Below are 21,172 nucleotides of genomic sequence, written 5' to 3'. Positions count from 1 at the left end.
GAAGGCATTTATACAGACACTTTAGGAACACAGCATGTTTATAGTTTTTAGAATGTAAATTCACTACAGTAGACTACATATGCACACAATTGCATAGTGTTATACGAGAATCATATTGTAACATTTCTTCAAACACATTTCTTCAACCACAGGACGCAGTGCCTGGGTTTCTATTCAGGTTTGGTGCTAGGCACCGCATGCAATCTCAAATATATGATACATCAGTCACGACAATAATTGTGAGTTCTCTATATCTGTTCTATATATCTGTGTGGTTTTATATATATAATATTTACATGACACATTAAACATATGCTTGTCTGCATGCATCAACAGGGATCTGTCTGTGAACTTTGCATTTAACCTGAAAAGAACAACTTAACCAATGTTCTGTTTTAATGCATTTCAAAGAGATACACTGTTTTGTAATGTGTAATCACAACTCAGCGTTTGATTTTAACATATCATGCCCTGATAGACAAAGACAATTTCATCGAATGTACCACATCGATGGCACCTAATAAGGGTCAAGCTTTCTGTCTTGAGTTAACAAGGCTACATGTATAAAATTGTCCTGGTCTTTAAAATAACAATTTACTGGCGCACAATGAGATCATTTGGATACCTGAAATGCATTACAATGTTGCTCAGAACTGAATGTGTGGCTTGTAGCTGAAATGTTCTATTATACTCTTAGATTTCAGGTAAGGGTTTTTTGCATGCATTTGTAAACCCAACATAACAGTGATGAGGTCCACTAAGCGTGCACACATTGTCAGACTACAAAACAGTGATGATCCACAATGGGGTGAAATATTATTTGTCGTTGTTGACATCCTTGGGATCTGTCTGAATTGGGTTGAGAAATCTATCTATAAAGAATCAGTATCCTATAAGACCAATGTACAATTTTGGAGCACAATGCTTGTTTTTATGCTAATTTGCTACCCATAATGCATTGCCGGGGGGCTCTGAAAATGAATGTGGACTTTCAGGTTTGGCTACTGAGTGGTGCTGTGTCTTGGGTTGCCAGCTAGCTGGGAAATGTGAAAACTATATGGCTAATAACTTGTGCCCAACAGGACGGGTCAGTACACCATTTTGCAAACAAGTTGTTTGGCAATGACCATCAAAACTGTAAAAAGTGGTTGCAAATCCGCGTGGCGCACATCTGTGTTATGAAGGGTAAAAAAAGGTACCTTTTTACTTTTTTGATTTTTTTTCCTGTATGAAAAATGTACACGTACTGCCAAAGTGCACTGCCCCAACCACCGGGGTGATTTTCACCAAGTAAGAAGCATGTTGCCCACAAAGTGCACAAAGGAAATTGTTTGTTGTATTGGTGTAGCTCGGCCAGTAGTTTTATAAGTCTCTACGATGGCAGTGTCTATGGGTACCCTTTAGTATTTCAAAAATCATAGTTTGCATTAGCAAAATATAGATCGTTTTTTTCAAAAGGCCTTAAAATAATATAAAGGGGGAGGAGAGTAGTTTTAACACGGGGGGTGATGTTGGCAGGGTAAGGGAAGAGGATTTGTGAAGGTGTGGGGTCTTGGGATAGTGTAGATTTGTCATTTTTCAAAGTTTTTACCAAGATTGAGAACTAAGATCTCGATTCTGATATGACAGGGACAAAGGAGTAAGTACATGGAAAATAATGAATACTCTGATGTGAGAAACACAATATAGTCTAGTTAAGGGAAGAGAAGTATTTTAACTGAATTTATGAAGCAATCCCTGATTTTTAATCATACAAAATGCATACAAAATGCAAGTATCAATTCCTAAATTCATCTAAAATACCAGATATTAAGTGTATTTGGTGGTTTGGGGTTGGCCAGACATATTCTAATCCGCATTGCTTTATAGAAAACAATTGCTCAACAGAAGCTCTAGTCTTGCCAATGTGAGTTTTCATTATCCTCTCTTTTGAATGGATGAGCATTTCATGTGATTTCATTTTGAAGATCGAAGTCCTTGCACCACATGTCTTCAAAGATCTCGATTTCTATACAAGATTGTGATCCTCATTTAAGACCCATCTATTTCATTACATATGTAAAACAGCTATTTAACATTTAGTGGATCCAGGGACAATGCAAGGAACATGAAAGAGAGGTCAGGTGAGTCATTTTGGCAACTGCGTGCAGGGCATGTCATGTATAACACATATATGCAGTTCAAACAGTAAGCAGCAATGTAAGTTTATGACGGTGAAGAGAACATGAAAGGAGGATGAAAGAGACATTTGAGCTGATGTATTGCACATCAGTTTACCACAAATAGGAAGAAACAAAAGAAGGCTGTTGTGTCATTTGAACACTGCAATTCTAGATCTCGATTTTTAGTCAGTGGCAAGAAAAAAAAATATGAAGATCTCAATGTCCACAGCACATCAGCACTGAAGATCACACTGAAGATCACAATTTCCTTACAAGACTCACATATTAAAAAACAAATATAAACTATTTTTAAAGATTTAGGGGACAAAAGGAAGACGTAAGAAGCATGAACGAGAGTCTGTATAGACTGATACAGGGAAGAGGAAGGAAAATAAACTCTTTTTTTAAAGATCTGGATTCTCATCTCAAATCTTGGAACAGGCCAACTGAACACTGAGATGTTTGTGATAGAAATCTTAATGTTCATGTGTAAACCTCATGTAATGTATATGGTTAAAGTTAATTAAGGTGATGGGTACATGAAGGGAAGATGATATAGTGGTGTGGTCATGGGCTTTGCATAAGCATTTCACAATTATATCAGTAATAATGTATGTTTAAAGAATCGTGATTTATGCCATAGTTGCCAGTGTAGCGATAGCTATCATATCAAGATCCTAGATCTCAATGTTTTGTAAGTAGAACATTTAAACAAAGAAAAGAACATTTGAAAAATGTGTAGTAGTGAGAATTGAAAGATACACAAAGTGAACAAATTACTGGTGTAATGTCCACAACCCTTAAAGTATGTTTCCAGGTAAGTATATTTAATAAGCTTCTTCATAAGATGCAGTTTACACAAAGATTAGATTGTAGGAGCTGGACCTACTGGTCTCCTCCACTCAGGCTGCACATTCTCGGTGGTCGGTCAAAATCTCGAAAAAAAAAATCTCAAATGACAATAAGGTCGAAAAAAAAATCTCGAAAAAAAAAGTTGAATTACTCTTTTTTAATTATATATTTATTTTGGGGTCCGGGAGGGAACCCCCCCACCCCCCCCATTTCGAATAAAAAACGGCAGGCATAAAAAAAATGCGACTTTTTTTTTCGACCTTTCTTTTTCGAGATTTTATTTTTCGATTTTATCACTATAAACCCACATTCTCAACTGGCAATGCTGGAGCACTGGGGGCGGCATCATTTCAACTCTATTCATGTTCTGAACTCCACACACTCTCATTCGCTTAACTATATACACAAAACATCTCCATAGTGGAGCTGGACCCACTGTTTCCCAACACCCAGGCTTCACATTCATATCGGACAATGTTGGAGCACTGGGAGTGGCACCATTCAGACGTTCTTATGTTCTGAGCTCCATTAGTGCCATAAACACTCTCAATCACTTAACTATATACACAACATATCTCCCTTCCATTCACCTATGCATACAGCCAATACTTGTGTGAGGAGCCCGAATGAGACACAGAAACAGGGGTCTTGTGGTTTTGGCCGTAAACTTGTATTGAAACAAAATATTGAAATCAATAGAGGTGGAGTGGATGGAAGAGCCTTCCAAACCCAGGAAGTACCATCACAAAAAGATTACTCCATCCCTCTGTTGGTGCTACCTTAATGTGCCAAAGGACTCTCCACTTTCTGAGGTGTAGCAGGCCAAAGACAACTTTTGAAGCCAGGTGATGTGGTGCAAGTGCGCAACGGCTCCATTTATTTTCTACAGCATGTAGATGACGGGCAAAAGAGATAAAAGCAACAATACAGAACGGAGGTGTCACATTGCCCCATGGAGCTTTACGGGAATTAGGAGAAGAGCTTGTGAAGCCAGCTGTACCTTCACAGAACCAATCACATCATGCAGATGAAGATGTGGCAGGCTCTGGATCATTCTCTACAACTGACATTTGAAATGACACACTGTGGGTCTATTCCATTAGAAAACATGTTTGTTACAAAGGAAGCTAGCACACCTGCCATGGAGGTCAGGAGTGTAAACCCTGGATAAGAAAAGCAAGAAAAGATCACATCTTTATGCTGACTGGGAGAAATCTCATGTGATTTTGATCACAGTGAGTGGGGATTTTAGCACCCCATGTTTTTAAATCAAGTTCGAGGATAGATATGTATGGATGTAGTATGCTGGTCATGATAAACCATTTTGAGTTTGAAAGCAAGCTCCTTATTCCTGATATTTGAACTGGTGCCTATGAGTAGAACCCCATTTGCTAACTGTGGAGTGCATTTGAGTTTATCAGCAGATCAGTTGTCTGCAAACTTTATGGCATGGTGAAAGGTACAGCCATGGTGAGCTGCTTTGATCAAGGAGCTCACAGGATTGAGCTTCACCCCACCAAGGATGCAAACGTACTTAATGTGGGTGGTGGAGGAATACTGCAAGGTTATTGTTGATTGCAAAGGTTTTCACAAAAGCTTTAGCTGACCCACCATTTTAAGAGGGGACCCGATCCTAGGGTGCAAAAGATGAGGTTGATCCCAATACATGCAGGATTGAGAGAGGAGTTGTCTGAAAACTCATGAGGCTGTGTAAGAGAAAGATTATTGAGCCCATTTGTTCAGAGTTTTTGTACCTGTGGATATTGTGTGCAAACCCAATACCAGTCAGGGCTGTCGCAAGATGTGGTGAGGCCCGGGGCAAAACATTTGGTGAGGCCCCCTTTTGATGTTACGCACTGGGCCAGCGGCGGAACCTTTGCAAACCATGGACTCGAGAAATCTCCCCTTGAGTTTGTGTGGAGGAACCCAAATATGGTTTATTACTACAACTGCAAATCAACTACAGCAAAGTTAGATTTCTCTACTGAAGTATGTTGTATCATAGGCATAAACCTATTTAGGATGGCATGACGACATGTGGCGCATGACGCCAGCATTAAGGAGCACCATTCCCCTGTGTGCGCATTAAAACACACATCATACATAATGATAGATGACGTACAGTGGAGGCTGGTGAATTTCTGAACTGAAGAGGCTTAAATGTTTGTGCCAATTATGCAGGATCGACAGAGCACAGTGAGGGTGCCCAAACCAAACAAGGGTTATTTGATGGGGTTTCTCACTCCAAAAGAAAATGTTTGAAACACTGAGTTACAATTCTGCATTTTACAGCTCTTTCTTTGTAAAATTGGGTAGAAATCCATAGTTTCTTATTGCTTTTGTATGGAAGCACATGGAAAAATCCAATAGTTGCAAGTCGCCAACCGTGCACAGGAACATTTTCCAATACATTTTGTGCCGCTGTTGAACACAACATATGCTAGTATACAGATATATTCATGATGGTTGTTCACATGTTGTCCATGCAGGCTGCACCAATATATGCCATTATTACCATGTACGCACTTCCATGCCACAGAAAGTATGTCCGTGCTGGCTGTGCACCATAAGTGTTATTACTGGCTCGATTGGCCTAAATTCTATGTGGGTCAATTTAGTAAAGTAGTATTTTTGCTTTAACCTTGATGCATGGTCCTGTGCAAAATAGGTAAAGCAAAACAAGCATTGGCAATGCTAACAGTTTGGGCTTCATGTAGGCATGGTAAAGGCACTGCTGTATTGGTATTAACTGGCTGTTGATGGTAGCAGGTGCAAACTGTTTTGAGTACCTGAGCATCTAATAGCAGTGCCTGGCAAATGCCTAATACTTATGCACACGCCAAAACTGTTGGCTTTACCAGTGTTTGTTTTTAACAGGAATTCAGTGAAAGACACGTAGGGTGCAACACCATTGAGCGGATCGGGCTCTAGCCCCCTCCCGAAATGTTGTGTTTTGGTGACTTGACCTGGCTGCATGGGCAGAGCCAGCCCCTCGCTAGGGAGGGCCGAAGCCCTCCCACTTTGAGGCAGAAGGACTCTTTCGATGTGTCACCAGCCCGTAGCTCTCATTACCGAGCAGCAGCATCAAACACGCAGAGTACAAATGCCTATCCATGAGATTTCAACAGACTAACTTTGACATTCTGGTCTCAGTTTTTAGATGGCACACATCTCCAGAGATTAGCATAACATTTTTGGGGCAACCCAGACCTTACTGATTGGACAAATAGGCCTAGGCACCTGCGGAGTGCTTAAATCAAACATAAAGTCAAAATAATACAGTGAGGTGGTTAAAAGCTGCAGATTATCAGTAGGTATCTGTCTCATAAGACTGCCAACATGGGTGCAGCTGCTTGGGGGCCCATTTCAACTACAAAAGCTGAAAGACCCAGACGTCATCCCTCAGTGGGGAGACCGACAGCGCAATGGGTTTATTGGCCCCACATTGGCCCCACTCACTATCCGCTTTCAAAACTGTCATCCAGCCCCTGCCGGGCTGACCAACATAGACGTGGCCAGACGGAACAAGACACAGACATTAAAAGGGGCCTGGGCTTCGCTGTTAACAAGGGCCCTGAAATTAATAACATACATTATTTCACTGTTAGCACCTGCATTCATAAACATACATTTTTAGGTGATTGAACTTGTGATGTGGGGTTAGCACTTTCATCCCAGGGTAGTGATTGGAAGGTGATGACATGAGACATCTCATTCTCGCAGCAGTCCTTAAGTGCGATGTTTCAGAAATTAGGGCGAGAGTTAGCTGCTTGTAACATTGAAGTTTCATCAGAATAGTCTCATTCTAATGTGGAAAGATGTTAGATGTGCCCACACAAGTAAGTTTACCCCGTCCAGGCTCTGATGTTAGCGGCCCTCCCAACATTTGAAGTGTTAGTCCAACTCTGTTTCCCCCTGAAAATTTAGCCTAGGTGCACCTCTGATGCCATGACCCCACCCCTTAATTAAGTGGCCGCAGGTCTACTAAATTTAGGGGTGGGGGCTGGCGCACACACTCACATAAAACACTTTCACCCATGCATTCATCAACCAGTCACACAACTCCTTGCATGCACGCATACATAAAACCAAACATAGCATTGACATCAACATAAACACCAACATACAAGCGCACATCATGCGCATTACATGGTCACGGTAGTGGCCATGTAGTTATGGTTAAGTTGATGTTTCCATGGGAAGAGCACTTTTTGGGCGGCTTATAACTTCGCTCCCCCTGGACGAATCCTCACCAAAATTTGCAAAAAAACTATATAGCCCACTCTGAATTTTTTGCAATGTTTGGTGAGGATTCGTCCAGGGGGGGCAAAGTTATAGGTGGGGTCCCAAAACTTTTTTTTTCCCCATTCAGTAAAATTTGCTCGTGCCTACAGCCCAAGCCGCTGGACGGATTTTCACCAAATTTGGACTAGGAGTAGCGGCATGGTCCCGAAAGCGTGCTTTTGCAGATTTGGTGAAAATCCGTCCAGTATTTTTTTAAAAAATGACCAAAAAGTAGGTCATAAAAAATGTGTGATATCTGTGTTCGGTCCGCAGACACACTTCCCTGTTCGCTCCGCAACATGGGAGTGTTCTGTGTTCTAAGAACACTTGCAGTGTCTTGAAATGTTCGGAAATAAACAAAATGGGGGTGTTCTGAGGACGCTGTCCGTATTGTTCGCTGTCAAGTTGATAGTGTCCTAAAAACTCTCGCAGTGTCCAGAAATGTTCGTAAATAAACAAAATGGGGGTGTTCTGAGGACGCTGTCCGTATTGTTCGTTGTCAAGTTGAAAGTGTTCTAAGAACTCTCGCGGTGTCCTGAAATGTTCGTAAATTAAGAAAATAGGGGTGTTCTGAGGACGCTGTCCGTATTGTTCGTTGTCAAGTTGAAAGTGTTCTAATAACTCTTGCGTTGTCCTGAAATGTTCGTAGGGGGTGTCCTGAAGACGCTGTCCATATTGTTCACTGGCAAGTTGAATGTGTTCTAAGAACACTCGCAGTGTCTTGAAATGTTCGCAAATAAACAAAATAGGGGTGTTCTGAGGACGCTGTCCGTATTGTTCGTTGTCAAGTTGAAAGTGTTCTTAGAACTCTCACGTTGTCCTGAAATGTTCATAGGGGGTGTCCTGAAGATGCTGTCCGTATTGTTCACTGGCAAGTTGAAAGTGTTCTAAGAACACTCATAATGTCGGCGGACATTAAAAGTTTCCATAGGCCATAGTTGATATGTTTGACTCTATGGGTGTGATATGCTGCGGTGGTTATGGCCAGGGCATAGAGTGTTGGGTGCATGGCCATTGTCCAAGGGCAGTGTCCTGATTGGCCAATCAGTTTGCGTGGTGTCCGCGGACAGGCGACGTATTCGCTGATTGGATGGTGTGGATTGTGAAGCGCGTCAGATTTTCGGTAGCGCCCACCATCTTGGTTTCGCGGACGTCTGCGGACAGCGCAGTGAAACTTGGTTCAAAATTTGTATTTAGTAGAGTGTGTTGGTGTGTAGGAGTGTTTGGGGAGGGTGGGAGAGTATGAGATAGGTTGAAAGTTGTGTTTTTTTATGTGGTAGACTTGTGTTTGATTTGTATGCGGACATCACGGGTGTTCTGAAATGTTCTAAATAAACTGAATGGGGATGTTCTTAGGACTCAATATGTGTACGTTTTGTTCGCAAGCAAGCTGAAACTGTTCTAAGAACACTTGCGGTGTCCAGAAATGTTCGTAAATAAACAAAATGGGGGTGTCCTGAGGACGCTGTCCGTATTGTTCGTTGTGAAGTTGAAAGTGTTCTAAGAACTCTTGCAGTGTCCTGAAATGTTTGTAAATAAACAAAATGGGGGTGTTCTGAGAACGCTGTCCGTATTATGTTCGTAAATAAACAAAATGGGGGTGTCCTGAGGACGCTGTCCGTATTGTTTGTTGTCAAGTTGAAAGTGTTCTAAGAACTCTTGTGTTGTCCTGAAATGTTCGTAGGGGGTGTCCTGAAGACGCTGTCCATATTGTTCGATGGCAAGTTGAATGTTTTCTAAGAACACTTGCGGTCTCCTGAAATGTTCGTAAATAAACAAAATGGGGGTGTTCTGAGGACGCTGTACGTATTGTTCGATGGCAAGTTGAAAGTCTTCTAAGAACTCTTGCGTTGTCCTGAAATGTTCGTAGGGGGTGTCCTGAAGACGTTGTCCGTATTGTTCTCTGGCAAGTTGAATGTGTTCTAAGAACACTCACAGTGACCAGAAATGTTCGCAAATAAACAAAATGGGGGTGTTCTGAGGACGCTGTCCATATTGTTTGATGGCAAGTTGAAAGTGTTCTAAGAACTCTCGCGTTGTCCTGAAATGTTCGTAAATAAACAATATGGGTAGTCCTGAGGACGCTGTCTGTATTGTTCTCTGGCAAGTTGAATGTGTTCTAAGAACACTTGCGGTGTCCTGAAATGTTCGCAAATAAACAAAATGGGGGTGTTCTGAGGACGCTGTCCGTATTGTTTGTTGTCAAGTTGAAAGTGTTCTAAGAACTCACGCGTTGTCCTGAAATGTTCGTAAATAAACAAAATGGGGGTGTTCTGAGGACGCTGTCCGTATTGTTCATTGTCAAGTTGAATGGGTTCTAAGAACACTCGCGGTGTCCGGAAATGTTTGTAAATAAACAAAATGGGGGTGTTCTGAGGACGCTGTCTGTATTGTTCATTGTCAAGTTGAAAGTGTTCTAAGAACTCTTGCGGTGTCCTGAATTGTTTGTAAATAAAGAAAATGGGGGTGTTCTGTGTTCTAAGAACACTCGCAGTGTCCTGAAATGTTCGCAAATAAACAAAATGGGGGTGTTCTGAGGACGCTGTCCGTATTGTTCGTTGTCAAGTAGAAAGTGTTCTAAGAACTCTCGCAGTGTCCGGAAATGTTTGTAAATAAACAAAATGGGGGTGTTTTGAGGACGCTGTCCGTATTGTTCGTTGTCAAGTTAAAAGTGTTCTAAGAACTCTTGCTGTGTCCTGAAATGTTCGTAAATTAAGAAAATGGGGGTGTTCTGAGGACGCTGTCCGTATTGTTTGTTGTCAAGTTGAAAGTTTTCTAATAACTCTCGCGTTGTCCTGAAATGTTCGTAGTGGGTGGCCTGAAGACGCTGTCCCTATTGTTCGCTGGCAAGTTGAATGTGTTCTAAGAACACTCGCGGTGTCCTGAAATGTTCGCAAATAAACAAAATGGGGGTGTTCTGAGGACGCTGTCCGTATTGTTCATTGTCAAGTTGAAAGTGTTCTAAGAACACTCATAATGTCGGCGGACATTAAAAGTTTCCATAGGCCATAGTTGATATGTTTGACTCCATGGGTGTGATATGCTGCGGTGGTTGTGGCCAGGGCATAGAGTGTCGGGTGCATGGCCATTTGGCCATGCACCCGACACTCTATGCCCTGGCCACAATCACCGCAGCATATCACACTTATAGTTGCTTATAACTTTGGGTCAAAAACAAATTTATAAGGAACAAAGTTATAAGATACTATGGGTGTGATATGCTGCGATGGTTGTGGCCAGGGCATAGAGTGTATAATATACTTACTGTTTGGTTTAGTAACTGGAGTACATGTATTTCTTGTTCATTTCTGTGATAAAAGAAAATAGCATGTTAGTATTAGTATTTTGTAATGACTTATTACATTGTATAATCAACATTTTTTTTTACCCTCATATTTAGTAGATTACAAACCAGAGTATAGTGCAATTTGCTCAGTTTCTGTGTTTGTTGCTAAAATCATTGGGTCTGTGGGAGAAAAAAAAATCCATGTTGGATTAAAAAAAAAAAAACTTTTTCTGTTATGCTACAGTTTATTTGTTTGTTTGTTTTCAGTGTTCACTTGTTGTTGCTGGCTAATGCTTTATACATTGGCTTGTTGCATTTCTTTGGAGCAGTAACATATTATTAATTTGTTTGGATATTGTAAAAGTTTGGAGCCGTTAGATACCAATTGGCGTATTCTAACTGTCTATTTTTTGATATATTTTAGTTGTATTAGTTTATCTGTTTGGATATTGTTAAATTTTGGGACAGTTAGATACCAATTGGCGAATTCTAACTGTCTATTTTTTGCTCTAATTTAGTGGTATTCATTTATCTGATTAGTTGTTGTCAAATCTTTGGGCAGTTAGATAGCTTTTGGAATATTCTAACAGTTTATATTTTTTTACTACAAGTTTACTTAAGGTTTAAGTACAGTTTAGTTATCAAAATTTGGTTTTAAGAACATTAAATAAGCGTTTGTAAGATTTGCTGGTAATCTCTGCTTTAGAGTTATGGTACTATCATTACATTCAAACCAGCCACATTATTTTTTTATGTATGCAGTGCTGTGCCCTGAATTGGTTGTGGCTCCTGCGTGGTAGATTATACCTATTGTTGTGAAGGTTTTCTTACCAAGTGATATTTGACCATGTGTGAATCCAGTCAGCTTGCAGTTGTTTTTGGTACCATCTGCATTGTAATGTAGAAGGATTAGTATTACGTATTTACTATGGCCCTCATTACAATCCCGGCGCTAAACCATGGCGCTATTAGCACCATGGTTGGTGCCGGTGTTGTAACAAGTCCGCCATGGTGGAATGGGGAAATACCGCCCCATTCCAAGGTTGGCGGGCCGGTATTTCCCCATTCCACCATGGCCCTTCCCCATTCCCATTTTCGCCACATAGGGCTCAATGGGAATGGGGAAGGCGCTAAGTACGGTACCGCAAATTGCGGTACCGTACTTTGCACCGAGGCCCCTTTGCGGCACCCTACTTTAATGGCTGGTAAAACCAGCTTATAAGGTCGGGTCCCGCAAAGGGACCATGTAATCAGGCGTTAAGGGTTTAACGGCGCAGACACCTTTTACGGTGCCATTAAACCCTTAACGCCAGGGTCGTAATGACCCCCTATGTGTTTGTATTACTAACATGGAGCGATTATCTGAATTGCAGGTAGACCATAATCTACCATTTTGTACAAGTTGCTGAAATGGAATGGATTCACAATTAGGTATTGATATATATACGAAGCGTTCATCGGGGATTTGTTCTTGTGTCACATTGTTGCAGAGAGTGCATGTATGTTTCCACATGTATGAAATCTGGAAAATGTCATTTATAGGTATGTTTTTGTTTTCCAGTACTTGTAGTAAGTACATTAGAAATTCTTGAGGATCGTCCTGTGAGTTTATAGTGAATTTCACCATTCCAGCACAGTAGTCAAATTGTTGTCATATTCCATAAACACTATACGTGTTGTCAGGATTGTTTGTTGCCTCTCTATGAAGTACTAACATTTGCAAACACAATGGGTCTGTACTGTGTAAGTAAATGTTGTAAACAATTGGTGGTTATTGAAATAGAATATTCATTGCTACATTTGCGTAGCAACTTACACCAACTATCTTTGAGAGTTTAAATGGACCAGGTAGTTCTGTGTCTGGCTGCTTTTTTTGGAGTTTGTCTTCCTTCTTTGAAGAAGTACCTGGTTTACTTTCCCTAATTGATTCTTTTTTTGCTTGTGGTACTTGATGAAGTATTAGGTTCTTTTACTCTCTTTGGAGGATTTGCAGTGACATCCTGTTGCATTTCTGTTTGATTTATTTTTCTTTTATAACGTTTTACTTTTTGTGGAACAGAATATGTGTTTAGAGGGGGGGTGTATAGTGAGCGAAGTCTATTGTATTCTAAAATGCAAGGAATATCAGCGTTTACTTTACTTGCATCAAAGTTGATTAGAAATAGACCGTCAAGTGTACGTAAGCGTGATAGTGCTATGTAGATCATGCCTTCTTTAAAGACTGTGTTGCCGATATCTATCATTGCTTTGTCTAGGGCAAGACCTTGTGATTTATGAATTGTGACTGCGTATGCAAGAGTTAGAGAAAATTGTTCTCTGCGTACATACATGTCTTTGAAGAGAAGGAATCGAGCTGTTGAGCGTCCGATCCTTTTTACTTCTGAAAGTTTGTCAAAGAGAATATTGACAAACTGAATTTTGTTGTCACGTGGGTATGTATGAAAGCCAACAACTGTACCCAGTGCTCCATTAACTAGTCCTTGGTCCGCGTCAAGGTTACGTTTAAGCATTACCCTGCAATTTAAGGATAATTTTAATATCTTTTCTAAGCCTGCTGTGTTTAAGATTGATTTTTCTAAACTATTTAGTCTTGTTGTGGGTAGTGCCATACCATGTACATCTAGTTTGTCTGTGGCGCTAATTTCCATGATTGGTTGCATTTCTTTACTTAACATTATTTAATTGAATTTGAAACAACTTGCAAGAGTTGGAATTAAGGCCATACAATTGACATTTTTGTGGGCTAATTGTTCCATAACAACTGTAGCACATGCATTATCACCATAAAGTGCATGAATGGGCCGGGTTTTCAATATTGCTTCTGCTTCTTTAGAAAGAATACCAACTCTGATACTTTTTAAGATGTTGGCATAAGTGAGATCTGCAGATTGCTGCATGTTTTCTGTTAATTCTCTGTATTGGAAATGTTGCCAAAGGTTGACATTTCCAATGCTGCCAACAGTTTTACGGCAGAGTTTGTGTCCTAATGTTTTAAAAATATGCTCACCTTTTACTGGTGTCAATTGAAGAAGATATCTCCGAAAACAATAATGCGTTTCCTGCAAAGAGCTCTTCATAGTTTGTTTTGAGTACTTCTTGTAATCTGAGGTGAATCAAAGCCAACATTAGGTTGGAGACCATGCTCACTTCATCTATTAGTAGCATTTTCATTTGTTTCAAATCTCTGCGTAGTTCCATTGCAGCTTCTGCAGAAAGTTTGCAATAGTCTAATTTGTTTTGGTGTTCTACTGGGAATAGTAGTAATCAGTGTAACGTGACACCACCTGTGTTGTAGGCAGCTAAACCAGTGGGGGCAGTGACAACAGCTGACAGTTTGTTGTTTGTCAATTGTTGAAGGAACTTACTGATGATTTTGATTAGGAATGTTTTGCCAGAACCAGCTTCACCACTGACGTACAGTAGTATAGGTTAATAATTATGGCAGGAACATTCTTTATTTTCATGTTGTACAACATGTGCAATTTGGTTTTATTACTTCTTTAAAATGCTACGTTGCTCATTGTTTACTTTTGATTGTAGTATAGTTAAGTCTTCTTTATCTTCATACTGACACATGGTGTTTTCTACTTCTATCATAGCTAATTCTGCCTCATTTATTATTAGTGGTTCTCCCAGTGGTTCTTGGCTTCCTGTTACAGAAGGTTGACTACTGTCAGGAGTTTCTTTATCTAGTTGGGCCTGGAGTTCTTCTTCGTGTTGCTGTTCATTGTGCAACATTGTTTTGTACTGTGTAAAGTTTACATCAGTTATAGTGCTTTCATTTGCTTTGAAAGCATCTTCATATGAGTCATAGTTATCTAGTATTTCTTCTTCTTTTCTCCATGGTTTAAAGAGTTGTAGCAGGGACATGTAATATACTTCTTTATGTTGAGGAGTCTTTAATGACAATTTGATATGATTAATTACATTTGGTTTGGTGAGTTTAACTAAGCTGCCTTCACAGTTTGTCACTCTGTATTTACCTTTTTTTCATCAGGTTTTATATTATTTTTGTATGTGTAGTTTTGGGCTATGTGGTATAGACACATGGTTTCCAAAGTATTACTTCTGTTTGGGTTGTATGTGTCCAATACATTGTTTTTTAAAATGTCTTGGCTGTTGGGATCACGTTTGGCTATTGTTTCTATATCTCCATATGAGTTTAGAACTCTTTTTCTAGATTTAGCTGCACCAAGACTTAGCCATACTATATTTTCAGATTTACCATACAATGCAGTACCAGTTAAACAATCAGCTGCTTCATATGATCCACATTCTCTATGGGAGAGCATTTTTATGACACAGCTGTATAATTTCTGAGACACTGTTTTATCTGATGACAGGTCATTCCAGAGGTCTTGGAGTTCTGTCTTTTCTGCTTTGGTTAAGTATGCTCTGACATATTGTGCAACTGCAGTAGAATAGTCTGCAATGTACTGCACATCTCTGTTTGCATTCCATAAGTTGGCAATGATTGCATTATAATCATTGATATATTTTTCTTCTTCTTTTCTTTTTATGTAATATGTATTTTTAGGTGACTTACCTTTAATACTAGGGGCCTCATTACGACCCTGGCAGAACGGGTTAAACGGCGCCGTAATAGGCTGCGGCGCCGTTCAACCCGTTCCGCCACATTACGAGGTCCCCTCGTGCGACACGTTAAGCACGCTTGGGAAAACCAGTCGTGCATACCGGGTCCCGCGAGGGGAAGAGGGAGCAAACAACGGCCCATCTCGTAATGGCCCGTTGTTTACTTCCTCTCCCATTCCCATTCAGCCCTATGGGGGCTGGAATGGGAATGGGGATGAACCGTGTCCGTTTCCTCGAGTGAGGAATTACCGGGCCATCCGAACTCGGAATGGTCCGGTAAGTCCTCATTCCGAGGACACGGACACGGATGCAGTTTTGCCGGCAGCCATGCCACCAATAGCGGCATGGCTACCGGCATACCGCGTAATGAGGCCCTATGTCTAACTGAAGACATGAGGTTGTTCACTTGACTTGTATTTGTAACTGGTCTAGGGAAACCAAATCAGCATTTGGTGTAGTATTTCCCTTTGTTTTTGTATTTGCGACGACAATATTTTCCACATGTGTGTCTTTGAAATTGTAAATTTTGTGCATGAAGATCACTATTTGTTGCTTCCAATGGAATTTCACAAGTGACATATTTTTCAATAAACAGTAAAACAGTAGCATCACTGTCTTGACCAAATTTAGGAGCATCTTTATTCCATAAAAGCATGTGGATATGTGGTGCAACTCTGGCTTGGTATTTTTTTTCTCCAAAAGAAATGGTGCACTTCTCCAAGGGGAAGAACAGTTTTATTACAGATAAAATGTAGCATAGCACTGAAGCGATGGGGAAAATATCTTAAAACATTAACAGGATCCAAAGAACAAAGTTCTCCAGGTGTAAGTATATCTATGTTTGTTTTGTTTTTGTTTGATATGCGTAGGAAATCATGTAAATCTTCCCATGCATATTCTGCACAACTGAATGTAACAAACCAAGTGGGTAGGCCAAGGTTTCTGATCATACAACGTACATCTCCATGACGTCGAAACCAGTACTCTTTAGTACCACGCATATTTGCTAATAGATTTGTAACATTTGATTGTAAAACCTCATCCTTTTGTTGCACTTTTTGTAATAATTGTGTAGCTGTCATATTTTGAAAGTGTGATCCTGATTTTAATATGTGTGCAACTCCGTAACATAAAGTTGCTAGTTCATTTTCAAAGAGTAGGTGGAATATATATTCCACATTTTGTCTAAATCTGGGATCTTCAGAATACATCCGTAATGAGCGGTATTCTGATGCTGATATTTGAATAGGTCTATCATCGCACCTTCCTCCTTTGCCAGTAGGAAAAGAGTAGAGGAAAAGCACATGCTTCTGTACTTTTTTCCCATATGCTGATTGGTGATCCTTTTGTTTGACGCATTTGGTATGTTTCCAGTGCATCTTCTATGGTGTCATTAGAGTGCAAAGGATGAATTGTATAATGGTCTAAAGTATTTGATATTGTAGCAGGATCTAGGAGCTCAGATTGACCAGTTTCTTGTGTTTCTTGAATTATTTCAGTTGTATCCTTCAAGTTTTCTTCAATAATAATTTCTTTGTAATATTCATTATTCTCTTTAAGATATTGCAAGGCTTGCCTAACTTTATGTAAATCTACCAGCTGTTGCCATATTTTTTGTCTTTTGTAGGTACTCCATGTACTAAGATAATTAAAGATTGCTGCATTGGACGTTGCACTCCTAGAGTATGCACATTTTCTTTTAGATCTAATGGTAAATAAACTACTTTTCCACGAATGCCTTTTACCAATTCAGAGGGAGGTAATTTTGCTGTTTTTGGTTGAAGGCGTATTATTGCTTGAAATGGGTGCACTGTTTGAATTATGATGCTCTCATATAAATTAAGTTGTTGTAGGAGTTATAGCAGTGGGTATAATTCCAAATTATTTGTGATAGCACGTGAAGGAGTTTGGTTGTTGTCAGGTTTTGTAGTGCAGTAACTGCATAGTATTAAGGGGTCAGTTATTTCGTATTTGTTTTCTGCTACAAGGTAGAGAGCTAATTCAAACCATTTAGAATCTTCATTGTCTTCTATTTTGTATGCTAGGTCTACAGTTTTTGTGTTACTTTTATAAAAAGTTCTGCAGCAACATACACACACATGGTTTGGTACTTCAGCTGATGTACTTTTAAATGTTATTATTTCTTTTTTGTATGTGTTTAGTAAAAGGTTGACATGTGTAGAATTGTTGCTAATTTAGTTTAAAGCTATTTCATTCTGTAAGTGGCTTTCACTTCCAAAATATTTTTTCTGGATATAGTCAATTTCTTCAAGTAGGTCTTTTGCTGTACCATGTAGAAGAATGTTATTTAAATTTGCTTGTGCTAAAGCAGGACGTTTAGCATAGTACAGTTTATAGACTAGATTTCTTATAGATGAATGATGTGTTGATATCCTTTTGATATCATGTAAGGTGGTTTTACAAGTAGGTCCTGTAATGCAGGCCAATGAATGTCCGTGTAGTCATGTGTACTTGCGCACTGGACAGGTATCCATATTTTGCAGTAGTTTAATTTTGATTTTGTCTTTGCTTTTTACATATTGATTGAGGAATTGGCGTAAAGACTTGAAAAATTGTTAGGGAATGTTACACATTGACGTGCATGGCCATTTGTACACTAGATGTTCTGATTCAGTTGAATGGAGGGGTAATTCTACGTTTTCCGGGCATAATTTTGTAAGAAGTACTTCTTGTTCCATTATGGTATTATTCACTTTTTCATGACCTCGACCACTGCTATGTATGGCAATTGTATTTGTTTGCTTTTGTTTGTACGCTTCTTCATTAAAGTATGGTTCAGTACTCGTAGTGTGATTCCATTCACCTCCGCAGATACTTAAGAAGTTCTTTCTGTTGACATTTCGTTTATTGAAAATTCTTTTTTGTAATTTAGTTATTAGTTTTGTTAGTGGTTTCATTTTGTTTAACACTAAAATAAATAACCTTCTTTTGAGAAGAATTGCGCTGCCTATCAACGCTTCTAAGATTAATTTCCTACGATAGGTTTTAAGCATTGAACCTGATTTCTCTCCTGTTTTTATAAGATTTTGAAGGACTTTGTGATGGTACATTTTGGCTAAAATACTTTTCTTGGTATGCTTACTTTGCACTCTATCAAAATTTAAAGAAGCAGTTTTATCTGTAGTGATAGCTGATTTTCTGTTAATTGTTTCTTTGGTTTGTTTTACATTTTGATAGAGGAGGCAAAGTTTTTGTACTTGAAACTTCTTGTGTTTCACTAAATGACTGTATTAGCTGTTTTGTTTCAACTTTTTTTAAAAATTCTGCTACAGATGGATGCTTATGTTGGACACTTTTATTTTCATTTGCTCTACTTTTGCGTTGCTTTCTACGGATTTGACTTTTGGTAGGCATTCTTTAGGGTCGGTTGAAAAAAATAAAGAAGGTATGGGTTGGGGTGTTCTGCAATGTATGTGTGCTGTGTGCATGAGTGTTGGAGTAAGATGATAAAGATGTATGTAATGGTGTGTGATTTTGCATTGGGAAATACAACTAGTAGGGATGGGTATTCTAGAATTTATGTGCTACTAAACTAGGGTTCAGATGACAGAAAAAATTAAGCTAGTGGTGTGGAGAAGTACAAATAGTAAATCTAATGTATACAATTAAAACAGTAATATCAAAATTCTAGCGATTGAGTTGGGTAATTTGTGTGTCCAAAATAGGAATTTGTGGGCCATTCTGGCTGTATATCGTTGTTTAAGACATGGGGATTTCTGGACAGAATGGTGCACAATCTCTATTTTTAGGCACAGAAATAGCATGAATTAACTTTACAGTGTGTTTGAGTAATAATACAAATATTATGGTGATATTCTACTTACTTTTTTTCTAAAATGGTCTTCACTGCAATTGTAAAAGAAAAGAATTAGTAATTTTGTTTGTATATAGCACTGTTTTTAATTTAGACATTGATTTTTTAATTGAAATCCTCAGCGCCTTCCTCAAAACCATTAAAACTATCTTATTTACATAAGATACGTCACACCAGTTCAATACATATGATATTTTCTTAATGAACAAATTGTATTGCAATGACAAACTAGCAAACAAAATATATTTACTGTGTCTTGTGAAATTCATAATGTACCACTGAATACCACTATTTCTGTAACTAAGCTCTTCCAAGTAATAGTGCCTCAATGTCATGCTTAAATTAAAGTAATTAAATAAATAAATAAATAAAATGATGTAATTGTATAAGTATTATTTTTTGAGATTTGAACATAGAGTGTGCATGCATGCAATTTTGTTTGAATATATGTAGTCTATATATTTCATTTAAAAAATGTTAGTTTAACATGATTTGAGTGTGTGTGTGTGTATAAAGATAGTAAATAGTATAAAGGTTTATAAGTGACAGTTGATTTTAGGAGCTCTTCATAGTTTGTTTTGAGTACTTCTTGTAATCTGAGGTGAATCAAAGCCAACATTAGGTTGGAGACCATGCTCACTTCATCTATTAGTAGCATTTTCATTTGTTTCAAATCTCTGCGTAGTTCCATTGCAGCTTCTGCAGAAAGTTTGCAATAGTCTAATTTGTTTTGGTGTTCTACTGGGAATAGTAGTAATCAGTGTAACGTGACACCACCTGTGTTGTAGGCAGCTAAACCAGTGGGGCAGTGACAACAGCTGACAGTTTGTTGTTTGTCAATTGTTGAAGGAACTTACTGATGATTTTGATTAGGAATGTGTTGCCAGAACCAGCTTCACCACTGACGTACAGTAGTATAGGTTAATAATTATGGCAGGAACATTCTTTATTTTCATGTTGTACAACATGTGCAATTTGGTTTGTTACTTCTTTAAAATGCTACGTTGCTCATTGTTTACTTTTGATTTTAGTATAGTTAAGTCTTCTTTATCTTCATACTGACACATGGTGTTTTCTACTTCTATCATAGCTAATTCTGCCTCATTTATTATTAGTGGTTCTCCCAGTGGTTCTTGGCTTCCTGTTACAGAAGGTTGACTACTGTCAGGAGTTTCTTTATCTAGTTGGGCCTGGAGTTCTTCTTCGTGTTGCTGTTCATTGTGCAACATTGTTTTGTACTGTGTAAAGTTTACATCAGTTATAGTGCTTTCATTTGCTTTGAAAGCATCTTCATATGAGTCATAGTTATCTAGTATTTCTTCTTCTTTTCTCCATGGTTTAAAGAGTTGTAGCAGGGACATGTAATATACTTCTTTATGTTGAGGAGTCTTTAATGACAATTTGATATGATTAATTACATTTGGTTTGGTGAGTTTAACTAAGCTGCCTTCACAGTTTGTCACTCTGTATTTACCTTTTTTTCATCAGGTTTTATATTATTTTTGTATGTGTAGTTTTGGGCTATGTGGTATAGACACATGGTTTCCAAAGTATTACTTCTGTTTGGGTTGTATGTGTCCAATACATTGTTTTTTAAAATGTCTTGGCTGTTGGGATCACGTTTGGCTATTGTTTCTATATCTCCGTATGAGTTTAGAACTCTTTTTCTAGATTTAGCTGCACCAAGACTTAGCCATACTATATTTTCAGATTTACCATACAATGCAGTACCAGTTAAACGATCAGCTGCTTCATATGATCCACATTCTCTATGGGAGAGCATTTTTATGACACAGCTGTATAATTTCTGAGACACTGTTTTATCTGATGACAGGTCATTCCAGAGGTCTTGGAGTTCTGTCTTTTCTGCTTTGGTTAAGTATGCTCTGACATATTGTGCAACTGCAGTAGAATAGTCTGCAATGTACTGCACATCTCTGTTTGCATTCCATAAGTTGGCAATGATTGCATTATAATCATTGGTATATTTTTCTTCTTCTTTTCTTTTTATGTAATATGTATTTTTAGGTGACTTACCTTTAACACTAGGGGCCTCATTACGACCCTGGCAGAACGGGTTAAACGGCGCCGTAAAAGGCTGCGGCGCCGTTCAACCCGTTCCGCCACATTACGAGGTCCCCTCGTGCGACACATTAAGCA

The sequence above is a fragment of the Ambystoma mexicanum genome, chromosome 4p (assembly GCF_040938575.1).
Source record: "Ambystoma mexicanum isolate Mex_15411 chromosome 4p, UKY_AmexF1_1, whole genome shotgun sequence".
Classification (NCBI taxonomy): domain Eukaryota; kingdom Metazoa; phylum Chordata; class Amphibia; order Caudata; family Ambystomatidae; genus Ambystoma; species Ambystoma mexicanum.
Note: the sequence above shows the minus strand (reverse complement) of the source record.